Below are 17801 nucleotides of genomic sequence, written 5' to 3'. Positions count from 1 at the left end.
TCAAAAACTTGGAGTCATTTTCGACTCTTTCTGTTACCTTAGTCTGCTCCCCCACACCTCATCTCCAATGTCCTAAGTCCTGTTGATTCCATTGCAAATATTTGAAAACAAGTTTTGTACCTAAAACTCTCCTGCATTAAGAAGTCCAATATCTCCACATCCTACAGAATAAAGTCCAAACTCCATAGCTTCATGTTCAAGGCATTCTAAAATATGGCTTTAACATATCTTTCCTACCTACCTCATCTCCCACCTCACTCTTATTTGAACCCTTTACTCCAGGCAAATTGGTTTATAATATTGCCTGTAATGTTGGCACCAACCCATCCTCTCTTCTTGATATTCTGTTCTCCCTATACTCTCCTAACACTACTCTCTCCTGGTTTTCTTAGATGTCTACCAGATTCATTTTTGGCTAATTACTCCTCCCACCAATTAACCATGACTGTCACTAAAAAATTCTGCCTTTAACTCTCTTTTCTTTCCCTTTGTAATTGCATCCACTCCCATTTAGTTTACCAAACACTTATTAAATGTCTACTATGTTCTAGGCACTGTGTTAGAAGCCGGAGACAAAAAGTTGAACAATCCCTGCCCTCAAGTAACCTACATTCTACATGGGGGATATAATGTGAACACAAGTAAATAACAAGGAAACACAAAGTAAAAATAATTTCAAGAGGGAAAGAGTGCTAATAACTGGAGTTATCAAGAGAAACCTGCTACAAGAAGTGGTGCCTGAGCAGTGCTTTGTAGAAAGCCTGAAGATGTAGAAAGGCAGAAGTAAAGTGGAATTTCATTCCAAGGAAGGGAACACAGCCTGAGTAAAGGTTCAGAGGTTGGAGATGACTTTCAAGCCAGTTTTACTGGAAAGGAGAGAGCAAGAAGGAAATTCTTTCCATTTTTTGCTTTTTGGAGGGGGGAAAGCAGGGCAATTGGGGTTAAGTGACTTGCCCAAGGTTATGTGGCTGGTAAGTGTTAAGTGTCTGAGGTCAGATTTGAACTCAGGTCCTCCTGACTCCACGGCCGGTGCTCTATTCACTGTGCCACCTAGATGCCCCAATTCTTTCCATTTTTGCTTTTATATAGATGATCCCTAGGTATGTACAATGGATACTGGTCTCTCTTCTAGCTTCATTCCTGAATCCAACTGTATGTTCAGCATCTACATCTGTATAGCCTTCTACTACTTCAAAATGAACACATATGAAACTAATGTTTCTCTCAAAATCTTTCCCTTTCCTCAACACGCCTATTTCTAGAGCTGGCATTGCCCACCATCCTCTCAGACTCCAAATTTCAGACTCATCCTTGACTCTTCCCTCTCTCTTTGCTTCCAAATTCAGTCAGTGACCAAGTCGTGTTGGATGTTTCATAGGTCCCCTACTCTTCAATCATGTAGTCACAACCCCAATTCAGGCCCTACTTTTCCTTTTCTGGGCCATTCAGTTGCTCTTCATTGGTCTCCTTGCTAAGTCTCTTTCAATGTAAGCATAACACAGCTTCCAAAATAATCCTGGAAGGAAGATTACATGAAGAGAGTACAGGTCTGATCATGTTATTCCCTTGATTAAATGCATTTAGTGACAACAAGGGATTTTCTTTAAGACAAAGTACAAACTCCTTAGTCTGGCAATTAAGATACTCCAAACTCTGGCTGCAATCTACCATTCCACCTTTATCTTACTCTCTTTCTCTTTGTTCTAACTAAATTTAATTTCTACATATTCACTAAAATGACTCGAATGATCTCTTCTCCAAAGGTCCGATTCCAAGCCACATTCTTTTGCAAACACACCTTCATCCACCAAGTCACTCTACCCTCATCTCCCCAGTGATCTCCAATAGCACCCAATAGTCTGTCATTGTATCTGGTAATTCTCAGATGCTGTTCAGTGTTGTGTTCTGTCTCTGCAGCAATACCATAAATTATCTGAGGAAAAAAAGGAATCCTGGCTCTGCCACATGGAAGCAAGGAATGTAGGCATATCATTTAACCCTGAAGGACACACATTCCTCTTCTGTAAAATGACAGTGTTGGGCTAGAATAATAGATTCATAGATTGTAAGGCTGAAAGGAACTTTAGAGACCATTTTTCCTACATCATTTTATTGAGGAGGAAACTGAGACTCAGACTTGCCCAGAGTTCCTTTTGGTGAGTGTCAGAGCTAGGTCACCCTAAGGAGGCTGGGAGACGTGTCATGACTTCACCAAAGTTAGCACAGGTGGTAAGTGGCAGAACTGGAACTTGAACCTGGTTCTTTTATCTAGTCCACTCTGCCATTTTGTGATTTTCTGATCCCTAGGACCTAGTATAGTATCTTATGAATAATTAGTGTTCCATAAATGATTATAGATGATGAAAGGCAAGTTAATTTTCTCCAGGAAATGTATTGAGGGAAGTCAGTTGGGGTTGAGAATGGAAAACTTACTGAAAGATGTGGGTTTTAATTCAGGTCTTAAAGGATTTGAAGAACATATATATGAATTTAGAGTAGAGCTTGGGAAAAAGGAAAGCATTGGGAGTAGAGAAAATGGCCTATAGGGAAAGAATGAGAAAATCACTTGCAATTCATGGGCCACCAGACCAGTCTAGCTGAAAGCAGGTCGTTTTTAAGAGAATAATGAACAGAGAGGGAGAGGTCAATTGTAGAGGACTTTGAAAATTAAATTAATGAGTTTTGTTTAGATAAGAACTAAAATGGAATCACAGTAATTTCTTGAGTTAGGGAGTTACTGAAAGCTATGGAAAAAAGTTGCTGTTGAAGGCATGAGAAGAATTAATTGGAGCGGGGAAATGAGGGAGGAGTCTTAACCATCTCTAGGTTTGAGGCCCAATGTGGGCTTGAACTATATCTGAGAAAGTAGAGAAAAAGCTGGCAAACACCAGTTAGTCAGTCAATAAATATTTATTAAGTGCCTGAAATCTGCCAGGCACTGTGTTGAGCACTGAATATACAAAGCAAGGCAAAAAGGCTATCCCTTCTCTTGAAGAGCAGACAATCTAAGGGGGGAGGAGTCAACCTGCAAACAACTCTGTGCAAACAAGCTGTATACAGGATGAACAACAGAGAGAAGGCATAAGAATAAAGAGGAATTGGGAAAGGCTTTCTATGGGAAGCCAGGAGGCAGAGATGAGGAGGGAGAGCATCTCATGTATGGATGGGGCAACCATATAGTTCCCCCAGCTGATGGGGCCTTCTCCTCTAAAGCTGCTTTATATAATATTCATATTGGACATTTTTATTAACTATAAAAGGGATAGAAAGAAATTTTTTATTTTATTTAATTTTACTTTTAATTTATGGAATAAAACAAGCTTTTCCATAACACAGCATAATAAACAGGATTGCACATGAAACTGCAAGTCTATTATTTATAACTTGCTATTCCTTTTAAAGATATAATAAAGTTATCATGTACATTTCATTTTTTTCCTTTCCTTCCCTCCCCAGAAGGCTACCATTGTCAAACAGTATATGCATATATATATATACACACACATACACATATATACATGTATGTGTGTGTATGCATATAATGTGTGTATGTAAAATTATTCTATATATGCTTCTATTTATCAGTTCTTTCTCTGGATGCAGATAGTGTCTTTCTTCATATGTCCTTTATAAGGGGCAGCTAAGTGGTGCACTGAATAGAGCACTGGCCCTGGAGTCAGGAAGACCTGAGTTCAAATCTGGCCTCAGACACGTAACACAAAACTAGCCATGTGACCTTGGGCAAGTCATTTAACTCCAATTGCTCTACCTTCCCCCCTTCAAAAGAAAAAAAAAGCCCATATGTCTTTTATAGTTAATTTGGATATTTATAATAGTCAAAATGACTTATTTGCTCAAGGTCATTCTTAAAATAATATTGCTGTTACTGTATACAATTCTCCTGGTTCTGTTCATTTCACATTTGCATGAGAAATATGGTTGAAAGCAGTTTAAGGAGAACACAATCACTCAGATACAAATGCTCAAGGAGAGCCAAAAATTGGATGAAAATATACTTCAATGGCCCAAATACTGCATGAAGGTTGCATTTCATTGTTTTCCATCAACTTATTATTAACATATGATTGTTTTCATGGTTAAAAAGGTTATAACTGAGGAAAATATCAATAATAGAACTTTTTGGGGTTCAATAGAACCCCAATATTAGTTCAACAGAACTTTACTACCGTAAAATAATTATTTATGTTATACCTGATAAACATGTGGGTTTGGAGTTTTTCATCCTCTGTTAGAGACTGATCTCTACTTATGAAGTGGCCCTGGTCTGAAATGTTAAAAGCCAGATCAGAGGAAGCAAAAAGGGAAGATGTGGCCACCACATGAAGAGAGAAGAAAAGGAGACAGAAAGAGTCAGCTGTTTGAAATTAGTAGAACGGAGTCAATAAGGAGACTAGTTACTTCAGGTAGAGTTTGATTAGAGTTGATTGAGGCCAGTCAAGTTAATCAGTCAACAAGCAACCACTCCAGTATCTTTGTCAAGAAAATCCCCAAAGGGGTAACAGAGTTGGATGTGACTGAAAAATGACTGAACAATATGTTGGGACGATAAAGGAAGGGGTAAAAAGCCCACCCCAACTCATCCCCCCCAAAATAGATAATATATATCTTTCTTGAGAAAAAAACCTCCCTAAGAGTCAACTTTTGATGTGTAGGGTCAAGGAAAGAAAGGTATTGTCATGAAGCCACGGACTTGAAAGATCAGGAAGGTAGTGCTGACATTTATACTGATAGTAATATTTCAGAGGCAGAAAAATCTTGTTTGTTTGTATGTATGTGTATTTTGTGTAGGTACTGACTTTTTTATTCTGTTCTGTTCAAGCTAATGCTTGTCTAGGACTATGCTAATTAGATACTGTGGACTTTCAAAATAATTTTACAATGTGCTTTTTCTAGAGAAGTGGTATCTGATGGAATCCTAATAAAGCTGCCCCCAGCCCCAGTATTCTAACTTCCTCATATTTCTCACAGAACAGCAGGCATGTCCATGTGATGGGATCCCAGCCACTGCCCCTAGCTACCTACTGCCCTCATATCCAATTCTCATATTTGAACAGGTGTGTTCTTGTACTCAACCACAATTACATCATCCGTTTAGCCCAAGACAGGATCACAATATCTAACTATCTATCTTGAGCAGACAGGACCACAATAGGTAGCCAATTGGAGGTCGGCATGACCAGAATATTTAACCAGTGATCCATAGAAGGGACCCCTCTGCTATTACCTAATCCCTTAACAAGCCCCTCCTGCCTTTTTAATATTCATAATTTCTGTTATGTAATTGCATCTTTACCCTATAAAAATCCATCTTGGTCTCTCTGAATTTGCTGGTTCTTCTTGGAATTTAGCTCACTCTGAGAGAGGCATCAATCTCAATAAAAATATCTATAATTGGATTGGAGATGGTCTGACTGAATTCTTTGAGACAGTTCTACCACAACACATCATGAAACCACAACACTGTCAGAGGTAAATAGAAATGGGTCAATAACCTGTACCTTAAGTTCTCTTCAGGCACATATTGGCTTAGAAAACCACATGTTGACATTATATTTTATTGTATTTTTTATTGATTTTGTTAAATAATTCCTATTATCTTTTAATCTGGTGTAGAGGCTCCATCCTGTGCATGACAACCACCATTCTAGAGCACTGAGGTTGGAGTCTTGGCTCTGGCTGTTACAAGCTGGGTGACTGTAACGGCAAGCACCCCAAGCGTCCTCAGGGTTGCTTCCACCACAGGTTCTTGGATTTGCTTTGTTAAAGGAAAGCAACTCAAAATGGGTTAACAAGCTTACTTTAATCAGTCAGACATATATCGTTTACCTTGTTTAGGAGAAAAGGTCAGCACCCCGAACTTCAAAGTATACAGGCAGAATTATCAAGACAGAAACAGATCAAGTAGACAGATTTCCAAACTGTCCAACCATTACATCCATACCCAGTCAACATCTGGGTTTCCACATCTGGGTTTTTCAAAGCCAGGGAGGCTCTGGACAACGGCTTCCCAGAATACAGATCAAATCACAGAACACTTCTCAAAGTGAGCCCCCAAAACAAAGCTACACATCAGGGCTTATATAGCCTTCTCCTGGCTCAGAGAATGTAACAACCTTATTGACCCACTGGCCAATCAAAAAGTATCTACTGAAAAACAAGCCTCCCACCCCAGGCTTCAGGTGCACTTTAGCCTAGGGGCAGGGAAGATCTTCCAAATTTGCATTCCCATTACAGTGACACGGGGCAATTCCCTTAATCTCTGAACCTCATCTTCTTCATCTGTGAAATGGGGACGATAATATTTGTTATTATATTATTATAAATGTTATATAATATTATCTGTGAAATAATAATCTCACATCACAGAGAAGCAGGAAAATTTGGGAAAACGTTTTGAAACTTGTCCCCCATACCTGGAATGTTCTTCCTCTTCACCTCTGCCTCCTGATTTCCTCAACTTTCTTCAAATCCCAGCTAAAATACTTTCCCAGTCCCCCTTAATTCTAGGACCTTCTCTTTGCTGATTATCTTCATTTTTTTAGCTTGAACCTGTGCTTGTACCTCGTTATTTTCATGCTGTCTAGGGACAATGAGAGGTTATATGACTTGCCCAGGGTCAAACGACTAGTACTTATCAAAGACTGGATTTAGGACTAAAGTCTTCCTAGCACCAAGTCTGTACTCTACATTGTTTCTCTTACTTGTATTTAACAAATACACATAAGACAATTGGGGGATATTTAATATATACATATGGGTGTATGGTTGTGTGTGTGTGCATGCACACACATTTTCTTTTTATTTAGAGGAAAATTCTGTAAGTTCCTTTGAGGACAGCCTTATTCATTCCTTACATTGCCTTACATACTGGAAATGCTCAATAAATAAGTGAATAGATGACAACAAGAAGTCTGAGTTATGGAACAGTTTCCAGCACAGATAAAAAGTGTCAAAGGCTGACTTTAATATTAAACACTACAGGAAAACTCTCATGGGTTTTTTTTTTTAAGTGTTTGCTGTTCTTCTCATTAATTTCATGCTTTTCTTTAGAAAAGTTTTTCTTCCAAAACCTCCATTCCTTGTTTCTACACACACACACACACACACACACACACACACTTACACATACATGCACACTCAGACACATACACACAATCACACGTGCCCATATTTGCATATCTACGTACACTCACACACACTTAGACATATGTACACATGCACATTCACACACATGTATCCACTCTCACATGCATAGACACACATACACATGCACACAGAGTTCTTTCTGGATTTGTAACATGAATCATGAATTTAAAGAAGGGTCTCCTGAATATGTCTGGATTCTGATCCAGATTCTGCCTTCTCTGTGACCTTGGGTCACATAGTGAAGTTTCTTGATTTTTTTTTTTGCCTTATTTACCTGAATTGTAAAATGAAGGCTTTGGACCAGATATTCTCAAAGGTTGTTCTAGTATGCATATGTTTTATGATCCGACCTGGAGCATCACTGGCTTTCAGAGTTTGGGGCAGGACAGCCTAATACAGTCCATACTCTAGTGCTTCCATTAGGGTACATTCCTTCCCCAAAGCAGAATGTTCATTGTCTTCACTACAGCAGACAGTGTCTGAAGTTGCTAGTTACAGGTTGGTGTGCCTCTCTCTTTTTTTCCCCCTTTTTTTTGGAGGGGGAAAGGTAGGGCAATTGGGGTTAAGTGACTTGCCCAAGGTCACACAGCTCATTCTTGTGTTAAGTGTCTGAGGCTGGATTTGAACTCAGGTCCTCCTGACTTCAGGGCCGGTACTCTTTTCACTGCACCACCTAGGGGGCCCTCCTTTTTTTTCCCCCCCTTTTAACATCTTGTTTCTGTCTTTCAAGGGCTGGCAGCCACCTTTTAGTACTTTGTTCATTCCTGGGGCCAAAGGCATTTAGGTCCTGAAAGGGAAACTCCATAAGAAAGTAAGCCCTAGGAGGAATTACTACACTTCACTCCTTTGCAAATTACTTTGTATTTTCTCTCACAATGAACTTGCCTAGACTTAGATTCCTTCTTGCAGTCTCTTGTAATTCCTCCTGACACTTTCACTGAAGCAGCTAAGAAGGAAAGAGTTTTATGGATAGGTGGCCTCTGATAAAATTGATTGGGGCCTGGGGGTGGGAGAATCCCTGTCATTGTTTTTAGTAAATGAGATCCAGAAGCTGGAGGATTAACGATTTTAGCAGAGAACCAGGACTCAAGCAATCGAAAGGGAGAAAGGCTATGTAAGGAAAATATGGCACTTAACTAGAGATATATTTTTGAACATTGTTTCTGGAGGACTGCTGATGCCTGTGCCTTTTGAGGACTTCTATATCCTAGGTGCTGCATCTCTCCTTTTACTTGTCGCTCTGTGTCTGTTTAAAGCTGTTCTCATGACTTGAGAAATTTAAAACTTGAAATAGTACTTATACCATTTAAGTAGCTAAGTGATTTGCATCTACCTATACCATTGGTCAATCAACTTTATTTTTTATTTTTCCCCTTTATCAGTTCATATAAGTAATCATGGCTGCTTACCTACCTCCTCACACTTTAGGCATTTAGTTAGTATCTACAGATTTATTTAAAAATTTTTTTAACCTAATCTTCATTTCAAAATCTATAATTCTCTTCTCCCTTACAAAGAGAGCCATCCCTGGAAAGAAAGAACAAAAAAGAGAGGGAGAGCGGCATGTCAGCAAAACTAACCAAAACATCACCTACATCTGATAGTATATGGAGTGTCCATACTCATGGTCCCTCCACCTCAGCAAAGAGGGAAGGAGGTGCATTTTCTCCTCTTTGATGCTGAGTGTGATCATTATGATCACATAATGTTCTATTTTGTTTTTGCTGTTGTCACTGTGTCTGTTATGGGTTCTGCATGTTTTACCTCATAGAAATCTAAGTGGCATGGTGGATTGAGCTCAAGGCCTGAGTTCAAATCCAGCCCCAGACACTTCCTAATTGTATGACATGACCAAGTCACATCACCTTAGTTTGCCTCAGTTTCCTCATCTGTAAAATAAGGATAATAATAGCACCCACTTCCCGAGGTTATTGTGAGGATCAAGTGAGATACTAATTGTAAAATGCTTAGCCCAGTGAGTGGCACATAGTAGATGCTATATAATTATATGTGTTAGCTATTATCTTTCCATACAGCTCTGTATTCTTCACAGTTGTTATACCTTATGGAGCAGTAATATTTTGTTACATTCAAGTATCACACTTTGTTTAGATATTTTCTAATTAGTGGACATCTACTTTGTTTCTAGCTGTTTTCTACTACCAGAAGTGCTGCTATAAATATTTTGACATAAATGTTTCTGTCTTGTACCTTTAGGATCTCTTGACCAAAGGGCATGGATATTTTCCTCACTTTTATTAGCACAATTACAATTTGCTTTCCTGAACGGTTAGACCAGTTCACAGTTCAGTCTACCGTGTATTTGGGTGACTGTTTTTTTCCCCACAATCCTTCCAATATTGATTCTTCCTATCCCAAAACCTGAATTTTATGAATAGCAGTTTTTGGAAGCTGGTGTCTTTGAGTTTGTCAAACAGTAGATTACTGTGGTTATTTAGTACTGTGTCTTGTATGAATAGCATTTCTCTTATTATTAGGAATTTGGAGCATTTTTTCTTGCGATGTCAGCATTTTGCGATTCTTCTTTGGAGGACTATTGGTTCCTATCTTCTTCCCCCTTATTTATTGGAGAATGTGATGAGCACTTAAAAAAGAAACCTAATACGCACTTTGAGAAGTCCCTAGGGATGATTAATTTCTTCTGAATGACCCCCATCCCTGTTAAAATGTAGATATTCTCTAAACATTGTTAAAACAAATAACTGACACTTTAATATCCCTACATTACATGATCTCCTTTCAACCTCAGCATTGATACTATGAGATAAGTTTTATAGATGCTATTATGCCCATTTTTCAAACGATAACATTGATAGAGATGAAATAATTCCTCCAAAGTCACAACACTGATGTGTGTTGGAGATAGGAAATAAATGTAGTTCTTCCTAATTCCAGGTGCCTTACTCTAACACCCACTAACAAACACTCGTAACCTTCTAGATAAACAAAGGAAGACATCAAAACCCATATGATTCATTTGAAATCTAGGTATCTAGTTTTAAAGGTATTCTTTAGTTTAAAATGGACTGATTCTTTGTTTTTGAAGGAATCGTGTCCACTTGAAAATGAGTCCACCTTGTGATATAAATTTTTCTGCATGTTGATCATTCAAACATTTGACCATTCTGTGAATGTGGTGACTTCTAAGGACTTTTTCTTGTTCCCCTGACTCTAATAATGATGATAAACTTTTAAGAAAATCATTTAGAGTAGGAATATATTAAGCCGAAATGCCAGTTCTCCTTTTTAGATTATGTTTTTGTTTAGCCTACTGGTGACTTTTAGATTTAATAAAGTGCCAGGATACAGGTCCTTTTAGGGAGTTTAGAGCAGATTCATATCTGATTTTAATGAGTAGCATATGAATTGAAGCCAAGAATGCGCATTTACAGCATTAGCTAAAGTCTTTAAACTTGAAAAATTCCTAAAGACTTTGAACCAATGTGAGTGAAGCTGGCAAGCGGAATCTTTCATAGCATTCCTAATTCTAGACACACAATTAAGTGGCCTTTATTGAAGGCATAATAAGCTCCCATTTTCTAGATTGACAAGAATAAGCTACAAGAGCAGATCAAGGTTATACAGTGGGAAGACAGAAAGGACAGAGGTACAAATAAGCTGTACCTCCTTAATTCACTTAATCTGATTCTGAAGTCTCTATGACCTATGGTGTTTTTATTTTTAAAGATTGATAGAATCATAGAGTATTAGAGCTGGAAAGAATCTGAAAAATCACCTGGCTGCATGTGTTCCTTTTATAGGTGAGAAAATCAAGCCCCTGAGAGAAGTAATTATATGATTCATTTGAAATTTAGGTATCAAGGTTCACGTAAGTGAATGTAAGATTGGGAATAGAAATTGGGGGATCCTGTATCACAGCTCACTGTGGTTTCCATGACATCATAGAGGGCTTTGTTTATTCTCACATTCAATCTCACTTTCTCTTTTTCTTCCTTTATCCCTCATTCATTCTTTCTCACTTGACACATAGTAAGCAAATGTTTACTAGTGGATTGGATTAGGCTTTAATAAGTATTTTCTCAAGGTCAGTCAACAAGCATTTATTAAACACTACTATGTGTTCAGGCATTGTGCTGAGCTCAGGAGGGGGAAAGAAGAGCATGGCTAGAAGTATAGGACAGATGAGCTAGCTTAGGTGAAACAGCAGGGCTACCATGAGGGAGAGACAGGAGACAACAGGTACAAGGGAAGGTCAAGTTACTACAACCACCTTGACTACCATATCCCCTCAGACCCTGATGGAGACAGCTGAAGACCCTGAGTCAAGAGACTTGAAAATAGCAATGTCCACCAAACCATCATACCTGCTTCCAGCACCCCCTCCCACCATCAGTGTGGGGGGAATCAAGGTTCCTTACCACCTGCTGCTGCTATTCAGTTATGTGTGACTCTTCATGATCCCATTTGGGGTTTTCTTGGCAGAGGTACTAGAGTAGTCTTCCATTTCCTTCTCCCGCTCATTTGACAAATGAGAAAACTGAGGCAAACAGAGGGAAATGACTTGCCCAGGGTTGCACAACTATTTGAACTCAGGTCTTCTTGACTCCAGGGCCAGTACTCTATCTACTTTGCCACCTAGCTGCCTTACCACCACAGTAACAATTGCTGACCAACTGCCCGATAAGTGCAGGAGCCATGCTGTAATCACTGATCCTGCTTCATGTGTAGCTCTCAGTCATCACGAAATTTTTGTAGAGTAGCCAGCCCAGGCATCTTAGGATCTCTTGATGAAGTATCAAGGCATTCATAGAGACAGATAGAAGTTAGCAGGTGCCAGGCAAGTCAAACCACCATCACCACTTCAATCACTGTATCCCCTCAGACTCCGATGGAGACAGCCCAGTGTAATGCCAAGCAAAGGTTCAAAATACCAGCATAGCTGCTCTCCATTTTATTCAGTGACAAATTAAGAACAGAGAAAATAAAAAAAATAGCATAATTCAAAATACAGCATTCACCAAGTGTAATTCAATAATTTCCAAGTACTGTTCCACCCCTGGACATTACATTCATTTAGTCAATCACAAAGTCCTTCTTCTCAAATGGAGATTAGTTTCCAATCATAAACAAAGTACATTCATTTGGTCAGTCACAGAGAACAAAAGAGTCAAAAGTTTTCCACCCCTGGATCACAACTGAAAAGGCCATCTACCCCTGAGTTACAACAAGCTTAAGCACAGCATTTAATAGCCAAAGAGAGGTCTTTTCTTCATCTTGACCTGAGGCAAGTTTTAAGTAATCTTTGTTCCTGGGGAGACAAAGCTCAGCAAGGCCACAAGATACATTGCCAGTGTCCTCATTAATTCATTCTCTGTCTGCAGAACAGTCCCAGGACCCCTGAAAACATTAGCAAAACCCTCTTCCAGGATTTCTGTAAACATACAACAAGAAAATCCTTCTTTAGGGCTTCTGAACCAGCAGCAAGGTTCCAGAACCTCTGCAACAACAGCACTGTGCTTCACCAGTGGACGAATCTGGCAAAACAACATCAAAACAGACAGACAAAGTACCAGCACAACAGCCATGTCTCCTCAGTCCTTAGCAGCTCTGGGGGGCAGCTCTCAAAAGTCCTGGGCAATTCAAAGTGGCCCTCAGCGATCCTCTCCATCTCTCTACCTCCATGATGCTGCTTCCAAAAGATTCTTCTGCCTCTCTGCTTGTGTCTCTCTAAATTCATGTCATCAGCTCTTCCCAGTTCAGCCCGCTCTTTTCATGTCAACAAGTCCATCCCACAAGTGGGATTCACAAGGTCTGGCTCTTAATACAATCAATCTGAAAACCAAGCCAATCCGGGGGGATCTTTAAATTCCATTACTATTAAACCCAGTACCCAAGAACCTTGGGAGTGGCAATGCTTCCAGCCCAGCGCCCTCAGCCATCATCCTTAAAAGCAGCCCCTGTGGAGATGTAGCCTAGCAGCGGCTCCTGAAGGTGCTATAGCCACATCTACTAAGGACCTAGAAAAGAGAGGTCATCACTAAAATCTTCATTGTCGTTGTCAGATGGTTCAACATCAGAAAGTGATATGATTTTTTATCCGTGAAGTATTATCTGCTTCGCTGCTGTGCCCTAAGAACCAGGGAGCTGTCCATCTGACTTGAAGCTAACCCTTCCATGTAAGTGTGTGTTTTTTTTTTTTGAGAGCATGAAGTTTCTTTTGTTTTACTTTGTTTCCCCAGGGCTTGGCAGAGTTGCTTGGTATACAGTAGACACTTAATAAATGCTTGTCAGATGACTGACATACAAAAAAGGGCAAACATATAGTCCTTATCATCACAGAGCATATACTCTAATGGGAGAGGCAACATGTATAACTAAGTACATACAAAACATATACAGTGTAAATAGAAGGGATATGAAAGGGGAAAATATTAGTAGCTAGGTAGACTGGGAAAGACATCCTGCAGAAAATGGGCTTTGGGCTTAGTCTTAAAGGAAGCAAGAAAAAGAAGTTCTGTATCTTCCCAGTCTTGTTCCTGTAATTTTCACAGGAACACTCTTGACATGAGAGACTCCATCTTGAACTTATAAAAGAACCATAGGTAATTCTAATGAAGGTATGTAAGCATCAGGGCTATAATCTATGGCATGCTCCTACAGACAAATATCCTGGTTTCTAACTATGACCTGAAACTAGTGAATGTTTCTGCCTCCTTTCATTACAGAATTAATTCTTGCTGCCCTTCCAACCCTCCTTACATTAAGTTGGCAAGAAAAGTGATTATGTTTTATATGTTAGCGATAAGAAAACTGAGACCCAAAGAGTTTCAGTGACTTCAGTCACTCAGTGAGTCTGCAGTAGGCCCAGGATTAAAATAAAAGTGTCAATCAAATTCATTGGCTAATATCAGCTAGCTAATTTAATTTTAATATCTAGCTAATAACTGCTGCAATTAGCTACTAAATCAAAGCTAGACTGATGGCTTCTTATAGACAGCTGTCTTCTACTGGCCTAAGTCAATTAGTAGTAGATAGAGAGACAATAAGAGTAGAGATGGAGTGACAATGTGGATAAATTGAGGCAAGGCCTGGTTTGTGGACTGGGAACTTGTCTATCTTCCATGTAATATACTTTTTTAAAAAAACAGAGTAATAAAGCACTTTCATTACAACCCACAACCACAACATATCCTACTGTAATTGTAAAACTATCTCTCCAGTTATGCCATTAATGAAAGAGGCCTTTTAATCTACCCACATGTGAAGAAGGGAACAAATAGTTGAGATCTTTTTTAATTTGTGCATAAAAATTAATACATTAACATATAATTAAACAATTTGTCCATTTCCCGAGATTACGTGGATTCTTCTTCCTATACTCTTTGACAATCCACTGTATAAACTTAAAATGCTAGTTTCTCTGATTTCAAATCAAAGCTCCTCTTATTTATTTCAGATGTTAATAATGGGGTTTTGGAGGAGGGGCAGGGAAGAGAAGAGGCATGGAGTTCTTTTTGTGTTAACTTTATGTGAAATCCAGCAGTTTGCTTTTTGTTATGGGTTTCACGATAGCATTTAACTAATAAATATTTTCAAATTTGGAAATTATCAACAGTTTAGTAAAATAAAAACAAAATAAGCTTATATTGTGTTAAGCTAACAGTAAGGAACAAATCCACTTATCCACAAGGTACATCTTTAATAAGTGAAATTGTTTTCATGCTATTAAGAGTTTATAATACTTTCTAGAGCAGAACTCATAGAAATTGTCCCAAATAAATAAGTTGCTATAACAATTCTCATTGTAAGGCAATGGAACACAATTCCTACCACTGTGTAATTTATTGTCTAGTGGGAGCAGAAACATAATGACTCAGTAAACATAATGAATGACAGAAATACAAAATAAAAGATGAAACCAACTACAGTTGTTCAGTGTTGTAAGTGGGGAACATGAAACAGAAGAAATTCTCATGGGCTGAATGGATATAGACTCAGTCACAGTAAGAGGATAGGATGGGGCAGTGTTGAATGTCAGGCTCTGGACTTTGCTAGGGGAGGAAATGATATCAATCAACATTTATTAAGCACCTGTTGTGTGCTAGGCACTGTGCTAAGTGTTTGAGATACAAAAAGAGGCAAAAACCAGTCCCTGTCCTGAAGAGGCTCACAGTCTAATGTGGGAAATGACATGCAAACAAATACCTTAAAAAACAAGCTATATTTGGGGTGGGTAGGTGGCACAGTGTAGCACCGGCTCTGGAGTCAGGAGAACCTGAGTTCAAATTCGGCCTCTGGCACTTGACATACCGTGTTTCCCCAATAATAAGACACTGTCTTATTAAATTTTTTTGGAAAGAAAAACACCAGAGGGCTTATTTTCAGGGGAGGGCTTATGTTGTCCTGCCTCAGCTCTCCTCCGTGGCACTGCTCTCAATGGCGCCAACAAGCAAATCACTGGGGAAGAACAGGATGATGTGCTCACTGCTGCAGCTCTGATTGGATGCAGCTTGGAGCGCGGCGTGTGTTTCACTGGGGGAGGGGGGGGACGGTGCATACAGAGGGTACCGTAATGTAGCATGTAGCACAGGGGATCACCTTCACTGCAGTAGCAATCTCAATAGGGTTTATTTTCGGGGGAGGGCTTATTTTAGAGGAATCTCACACAGTAAGGGGAGGGCTTATTTTCGGGATAGGTCTTATTATCGGGGAAACACGGTACTTACTAGCTGTGTGACCTTGGGCAAGTCACTTAACCCCAACTGCCTTACCTTCCCCCCTCTAATAAATAAATATCATTTTAAAAAGCAAGCTATATTCAAGGTAAATAGGAAATAATTAACAGAGGGAAGGCACTAGAATTAAGAGAGATTAGAAAAGGCTTCCTATAAAAGGTGGAATTTTAATTGGGAGGTGGGGAAAGTATTCCAGGCATTGGAGATAGTCAGAAAAAATGTCACGAGCTGAAAAATGGAGTGTCTTCTTTGTGTAACAGCCAAGAGACCAGTGCCATTGGATAGAAGAATTCATAGTGGGGTGTAAGATATAAGATGACTGAAAGCCAGGAGGAGGGTAGGTTATAAAGGACTTTGAACATCAAACAGAACATTTTGTATTTGATCTTAAAGGCGATGGGGAACCACTGGAGCTTATTGAGTAGGGGGATGACATGCTTAGACCTGAACTTTAGGAAAATCACTTTAGTAGTTGAATGGAAGATGGGAGAGACTTGAACCAGGAAGCAACAGGCTATTGCAATAGTCCAAGCCTCAGGTAATGAGGGCCTGCCTCAGAGTGTGACAATGTCAGAGGAGAGAAGGGAGCATATTCAAAAGATGTTGCAAAGGTGAAATAACCACGTCTTGGTCATGGATAAGATACAGGGGCGGGGGTGAGAGAAGGGCAGCGAGAAGTAATTCTGGAACAAAAGGAGGCAGAAACATCCACTAGTTTCAGGTCATAGTTAGGAACCAGGATATTTGTCTGTAGGAGCATGGCATAGATTATAGTATTGCAGAATAGACAAGGGACTTGCTAATTTGCCAGGCTAGAGATCAGCGGGTGAGAAAATGATGTTTGTGGTGGTAGCAGGTATTTTTAGGGTACTCTGAGTGCTCAAAGAACAAGGCCTATGTTCCAAATGCTTTCTCTTATGGAGAGCTGACTCATCCATGAATATAAGCTACTAATGGCAATAGTGAAGGATGGACATTGCTAGCGGCATCATTGGAGATAAGTGGAGGTAGTCCAGAGGCTAGTTTCAAGCTTTGAGTTTGGTGTGAAGTTATGGAGTGGAGGTATATAGTTTGATGGAGAGGAAGAAATTTCAGGAAGAAGAAATGATATATCATCCCTGGGAGTAGGAGAAGGGATGAGATATGAATAGTTAGCAAGTAATAGAGGGTAGCAGAGAGAAGGGGGTATGACAGGTAAAGCTTCAGTGAATCACAAGATTGAATTTTTATTTTGTTCAAGAAATAATTGAATTTACTCTGATATTTTTCATCCTACTGTGTTGACTCCCCATCTTCTTTATGACCTTTTAAAACATTTTTTTAGTATTTTTCATTTTAATAAAATATTCATTTCCAAATGCATAATTCTTCCCTGTCAAGCAAACCAACCCTTGTAAGAAAAGAAGAAAAAAAATACAGTTCAATGAAACTAACAAATACATCAAATGAATTAGACCCTATATGCAATGCTCTGCATCCATGATTCCCCAACTATTCAAAGAGAAGAAAGAAGAACATTTTCTCAACTCTTCTCTGGGGCCAGACTTGGTTATTATAATTACACAGTCAATCAGTCAACAAACATTTGCTAACTATCTTCCATGAATCAGGCATTGTGCTATAGATAAAAATAATGAAATAATTTCTATTCATAAAGAGCTTACATTCTATCTTGTGAAATTGTGTGTGTGTGTGAATGTCAGTAAGTATTTATTAAACTCCTACTATTTGCTAGGCACTGGTATATAAAGAAAGGCAAAAGATAGTCCCTGCCCCCAAGTAGCTCACAAACTAATGGGGGAGACAACTTGCAAAAAGCTAGGTACAAAGAAGCTACAAACAGCATAAATGTGAAATAATGAATTGAGAGAAGACACTAGGATTGCAAGGGAAGAAGAAAGGAGAGAAAGGGAGGGA

General features: G+C 39.2%; 1 protein-coding gene across 2 annotated transcripts in view; it reads left to right on the top strand.

Annotated features, from left to right (window-relative positions):
- The window catches only part of ELOVL7 (ELOVL fatty acid elongase 7), a 112341-nt gene that overhangs the window by 2256 nt on the left and 92284 nt on the right, over positions 1-17801 (top strand). The window contains exon 2 of one of the 2 annotated variants that reach the window (XM_069096371.1): positions 13212-13325. The exons of the other annotated variant lie outside the window; for it this stretch is intronic. The gene's annotated coding sequence lies outside the window, so the exon portion shown is untranslated. The remainder of the gene's footprint in view (positions 1-13211; positions 13326-17801) is intronic. 2 annotated transcript variants of the gene reach the window in all.

Source organism: Petaurus breviceps, unplaced genomic scaffold (assembly GCF_028583685.1).
Source record: "Petaurus breviceps papuanus isolate PSGF00001 unplaced genomic scaffold, PetGlider_PUasm1.0 229, whole genome shotgun sequence".
Taxonomy (NCBI): Eukaryota; Metazoa; Chordata; class Mammalia; order Diprotodontia; family Petauridae; genus Petaurus; species Petaurus breviceps.
This window is presented reverse-complemented; position numbering and strand designations above follow the sequence as displayed.